We start from the raw sequence: 6,416 nt of genomic DNA on the forward strand, positions 1-6,416 counted from the left end.
CGTTCCAGGGAAATTCTGCACGTCTTGGTGGGGAAAGTTTTAGGGTTTTCTTGGGGAGAGACTCTTGTGTTGCAGGGAAAGTTTGTGTGATAAAGAGGAGGCAGGCGGGGGAACTTACATGGGTAGAGGAATACTTGTGTGTGTGTGTGTGTGCATTATCAGTCTAACTAGATAATTGATTTTTATTATGGAGAATAAATATTTATATTTTGTTTGTAAAAGCCAAAATATTCATTGGGTGAAAAAGAATATGTAGTGCAAGACAAAAAATAAGACTTGAGGAAAACTTTAATAAAACAAAATACCAGAAAAATACAACAGGTAAGAAAAAATACATTATTTAATGAAAAAATAAATAAATCGGGAGCAAATTCTGGTGAGTTGCAATACTCCCTGGGAAGCTTTGCATTAATATCGCTATTTTTAGATCGACTTATTAGCAGCAGCTCTAAAAAATCACTTCTGAAATAAAATCGTCAGGGTCATGCATAAATTTAATAAGTATTCCTTTGAATAAATCCTCCGGGTAAAGGAGATTTTTTTTCGCCTCTGTCATAAGCTGCGGGTGTATTGGTTTTAATCTGGCGTTCGTTCGCTTGTGTTGACTTGTGCTGGTATTCCTGACCTTGTGTATCTAAAGAATGGATGGTCGGAGATCGGTCAAACTTGTACCACCTATACTTAACACTATGTCCTAGAACTGAGTTGGTTATTAGAGGTCAGGGGTCAAAGGACAACGCCATATGATTGTTTACATTGTATCCGACGGCTGGCTGAAGGGATGTTGGCGAAACTTGTACCACATATACTGGAGTTAATGGTCACGCCTAAAACCTCATATTAAAACAAAACACCTGAAATATCACACCACCAGCATATTACAAAAAAAAAACCATTACAGCTAAATAAAACAGCTGAAATATCACACCATCAGCATATTACAAAAAAAAACCATTACAGCTAAATAAAACAGCTGAAATATCACACTACCATCACATTAAAAAAAATAAACCATTACAATTAAAATAACACCTGAAATATCACACCGCCATCATGCAGGAAAAACAACATTAAAATAAACCGTGGTAACATCACACTGGCCATCGGTAGCCGTGTTAGAGCTGGGATATCAATGTCACAATTCATTCATTTACCCCCAAACAAGATTTATTTGGTCTGGGTGACGCGCGTCCCAAATTATTAAACAGTTATCCATTATTATTCCGCCAGATGTCACCTATACCTGTAAACACCTGGACGCGGAACCAGGTATTGAAGCATAGTCATATGGTTAATTTATTTTCCCCAGGATTTGATTTATATATGGGATTCAATTAGTTACCATCACCCTGCGTTAAAAATTCTGTGTTTGTTTATATTATTTGTTGATTACGTCATTAGTTGTCTTTTGATGTATATATATGAATTTTATTATAGTTGCGTCAGTATTAAATCTCGCGCTTATATTTTTATTTTGTTATTATGATTAATTCTTGTTGGTTGGTTTGTGGAGTTAAAAAGGTAGATTACGAGGCTATTTTGTCCTTTTATGTATGTTTGAGTTTATATGATGGCTGCCATGGTGGACACGACATAAATAGTAAATTGGCAACTCTTGCAGTGAGGCTATTGGCTGATAGTCAAGAGCTAGCGGTCACTAGTAAGGGTCAGGGGTCAGGCTAGTTCATCGGTCAAAACTAATGGCTTAAACCATGTAAGCATCTTAATGAGGTGTAAAAATAGGCCAAAGGTAAAAACAATCTTTAAACCAGGTTAGCATGTGGGGAAGGAGGGGGGGAGCCAGGCCAGGTCAGAGGGGGGCTGCAGGTCTCGGTTTCAACATTGGCTTGTCTGTGTTTTATCGCCTCGTGCGTTTTTCCATTACCGGAGTGGCGTGAGGCCGGAATACTAACACGGCCCCTGTAGGTGTGGCGGGCGGGGGTGGGGGGCACACTCGGTATTTACCTAGTCTTAACCTTAGTTTGGGGGAGTTAGCTTTTATCTGTAGACAGTGTAGTTTAGCTGGAGATTAATGGGTTATGTGAAGTTTGGTCAGTAACCACGAACAGTTAAACGTAAATCTTTAGTAAAAATTCTAGATCAGTTTTTCTAAAATACAAAATCAGTCAAAATTTCGTTATTAAACTTTAATACTGTTCACACATAATCTGACTTGAAATCAGCGAAATTATATGAATCATTCAATTTTAGATTAAATTAGAAATTTTAAGAAAATTTAGATCCAATTTAAAAAATACAAAGTTAATTATTTCCCATAGAAATTATATTTAAAAAAATCTGTGTTTTTAAATTAAAATCTAATTAAAAAAAAACAGTGCATATTTCTGGACTGAAGATCATAGTTGCCAACTATATAAGTGCGACGGATTGTTTGTAACACTGCTCTTCGTGATTATGCATGCAACTATATTGTCGTGTAATTGTATTCACGACCACACCCCCACTACCCCTCCCCTCCCCCTTCCGTCTACACCTCCCCTCCCTTTCCCCTAACACTTCTCCCTTTACTACATCATCCCCTCCCCTATACCTCCCCTTTCTCCCTATGCCTCCCACTATTTTACACCTCCTCCCATACACCTACACCTCCCTCTTCCCCTTACATCTCTCAATTCCCCTTCCCTTAGACCTTTCCCTCCCTCTCCCCTTTCCATTACACCTTCCCCCTTTCCTCCTACACCTCCCCCTCCCTTACAACCTCCCCCTTCCACTAAGCCCCCCCTCCTTTAATCCCCTTCCACTACGTGACTACACCTACACCTCCCCCTCCTACACCTCCCCCTCCCTTACAACCTCCCCCTTCCACTAAGCCCCCCCTCCTTTAATCCCCTTCCCACCGTATTCTCCTCCCCTGTCCTTGTCCTCTCGTCCCCCCTCCCCCTACAGCTCCCTCCCCTACCTCCCCTCCCCTACAGCTCCCTCCCCCTACCTCCCCTCCCCTACACCTCCCCTCCCCGTCATCAGCAGGGGTTCTCGGATTATGGTCAAAAGTATAGTTTTATTCATATATTTACTCTGTTGAACCCTTACTGATAAGAGCCACAGGGTTGTCAATTACTGTTTATTTTTTATGATTTATTTTGTTGCGTCTTTATTTTTATTTTCATTGTTTCTGGGATTTGAATTTTTATTACCTATTTTAATTTTGTTTGTTTATTTTATTGTATTTCTGTATTTATGTTGTTATTTCATTTTTATAATTAACTTTGGTGTTGCTGTAACAGGTTATATATTTCCGTGTTCTGTTTCAGTTTTCTTTAGTTTTCTCTTTATTTAATACTTATTACACACAAACGATCACTAGTTACTCCTTCCTTGTTTTTATCTTCCTTTATTTATTAGTCATCTGTACCAAATATCACTACCCCCAGCCTGGTAACTCGCCATTAAAAAAAATAATAATGCAAAAAACAATAAAACGCGTGGACCTAATTTGCATACGATCATAAATGCCTGTTAGTTTATTACGGTTTTTCTCATCGCTGGTCGACACTGCGCTTCCGCCTCTAATGACCGCTAATTGGGGTGCTAATTAGGGGGCGGGACTCTGACTGTCCTCTTCAGGGGAGTGTCATAGCAGTACCTCATTCTCTTCCACTTCCTCCCCTCCCCGCCCCTCTCCCCAGTCCCCCTCTCTTCAGGGTAAGGATCGAGCCCGTGTACTCCATATAGCGAAGTCAAGTTGTTCTTCACTCAGCCAGCAGGGGTCAGGAGTCTCTGAGAAAGTATCTAGTTATAGTAAAGTCTCTGTGTAGTTCCGAAGCCATTTTGGTTGTTGTCTTTGTGTCGTGAGGTGAGTTAATTAGTTACGTTCTCATATATTTTCCGGTTCTCTACACTCATAAGATGTAAACAAAGTGATCTATCACCACCAACAACTTGGCCTTATCTTCACTACTGCTACCATCACTATTATTACCACCACAACCAATTACTATTTTCTCAACCATCACCATCACCGCTACTACTACTACCCCCACTACCACTACCACTATCTCCAATATTACCAATCACCACTATCCCAACAACCACCACTACCACTACCACCAATCACCACTATCCCAACAACCACCACTACCACTACCACCAATCACCACTATCTCAACCACCAACAACCACCACTACCACCAATCACCACTATCCCAACAACCACCACTACCACTACCACCAATCACCACTATCTCAACCACCAACAACCACCACTACCAACAATCACCACTACCTCCTCCACCACCAATCATCAAAACGCCTCAGACACTCAGCGGAGAATTTCTTCCCAATTTTCTACTCTTGTGGGTTTTCCCTTATTTTATGTATCCTGGGGAAGATATGAGCCATTTTGAGACATTTTACACGATATTTTATGGCTCAGATATGGTCTGGACACATTGAGAGATCTCCATACTCTCGTTTACCTCAATTTTATCTCTGGGAGACTATTAAACCTAGCTTTTGAGATGGTGAGGAGACGTCTGCCATGTAACTCCCTTGTTTGAGACGAAGAGGCATAATGCTCTCTGTCTGTCTCTTTTTATCTCTGTCTGTCTCTCATTGTCTTTCTCTCATAATCTCTCTTTCTGTCTGTCACTCTCTCTGTCTCTCATTATGCCTCTATGCTAATTGGGCCCAACCAAACCTAACTTAACCCAGTCATTAATATTAGAACCCATTATTGTTATTACTCATTAGGATCTGGATCCCATTAACAATAGTAGAATTACAATAGAATCACGTATATTTGCCCGTTAATAAAATAAGGAGTTTATTCCTCAACAAACCAGAGAAAAAAAAATAATTGGTAAAATATTAATAACTGTGTCAGAATCGGGCCAATGTGTTTATTTTTTCCCAGCAGTGGAATAATTGTTAAAAGCAATAATGACAATTGTGTATTAGAGAGAGAGAAAAAAATAATTATATTTCAGTGTTAGTCCTTTGTATATGATATGAAGTTATCAAGCTGTGATTTAATTGTTCCCGCCTCCCATAAAAATACTAGATATTATTTGTGGGTTTAAAATGTTAATGCCTTATGAACAAAAATGTATACAGGGTGATCGAAAACGAGCGCTCAGATATTAAATGGTTTTATATTAAAATCTGGGACTTTTTTTTCTATCACCCTGTACATTAACCTGATACTGATATTGTTTATTAGATAAGTTAAGTATTGGGAGATTTTAGTTGAAAAGAGATTTGGGATTATACTGTATCTGTTACGTTTTTATTGGGGGGAAGACCAGTCAATTTGTAAAACAGGCCAAAAATCCGGTCGATTTGCAAAATGACCTTAAATATTCGGTCATTTTGCAAACAGACAAGAATATTGGCCATCTACAGCGGAAACGTGGAGAAGACGCCCGATCCATCACTAGGCCATAACACAGTGTGGCCAAGAGGATTGCTTAGTGGCCAAGTTACTGCGATCATTTCAGCCGGGACTGTGTTGAAGTTCCCGTCTGAATGCTCTCTGACTTTCAACAACAGACGTATCTCACTTAGACTCGTGCAATATTCATACATGTCCAATAGAAATAGGTCACCCTGTAGAATATATACTGGAAAGGCAGGTCGTCTTCTTCTTGTCGTCGTCGTCCACTTATTGAACTGCTATCCTCTCTCCCGTCTGCCCACCAAGATACACAGACATACACAGAGAAAGAGAAACACACTTGCTTGTTAGGAAAATGATCAAACATTTAAGGTTATTATACAAAACGACCGTGTGTGTGTGTGTGTGTGTGTGTGTGTGTGTGTGTGTGTGTGTGTGTGTGTGTGTGTGTGTGTGATAATTACAGTAAAAGAAAATCCAAGAGAAAAGAAATAAGGTAACAATTGTATTAGTGTTGACCATACACAGACTGGCTACATACATTGGTTTCCCCCTAGCTAGGTGTGAGCCCTGGTCGAAGGGGAATCCCCGGCCCCAAATGGGCACCCGGGCGCGCATTCTAATGACCCTCAACCCCTCCCTGCTGCTGTTATTTTTGTTCTCTCTCCCTCTCACCTTCCTTTAGTCTCTCCTCTTTATCCTCCTCTTTCCTTTCTCCTCCTCCTCTTCTTCTCTCCTCATTTTAGTTTTCCTCTCCTCCTCCTCCTCTTCCTCTTGCCTTCCTTTAGATTTCCTCCCCATTGCTTACTCCTTTTTCTTCTCCGTCTTCCTCTTCCTCACCATCCTCCTCCTCATCCTCACCATCCTCCTCCTATCCTAACCATCCTCCTCCTCCCTTCTCCTCCTCCTCCTCATCCTCCTCCTCCTCCCTCCACCTTCCTCCTCCTCCTCTCCTCTACACCTATCACGAAAAGTAGTAGAATGGAGGAGAATTAATATCGGTATGTATTCAATAGGGGGGTAACTGAGGTAATTTCGCTCTGTTTATTCTTGCGTATGGTGG

This window comes from Homarus americanus, unplaced genomic scaffold, assembly GCF_018991925.1.
Source record: "Homarus americanus isolate GMGI-L3 unplaced genomic scaffold, GMGI_Hamer_2.0 scaffold44915, whole genome shotgun sequence".
In the NCBI taxonomy this organism is placed as follows: Eukaryota; Metazoa; Arthropoda; class Malacostraca; order Decapoda; family Nephropidae; genus Homarus; species Homarus americanus.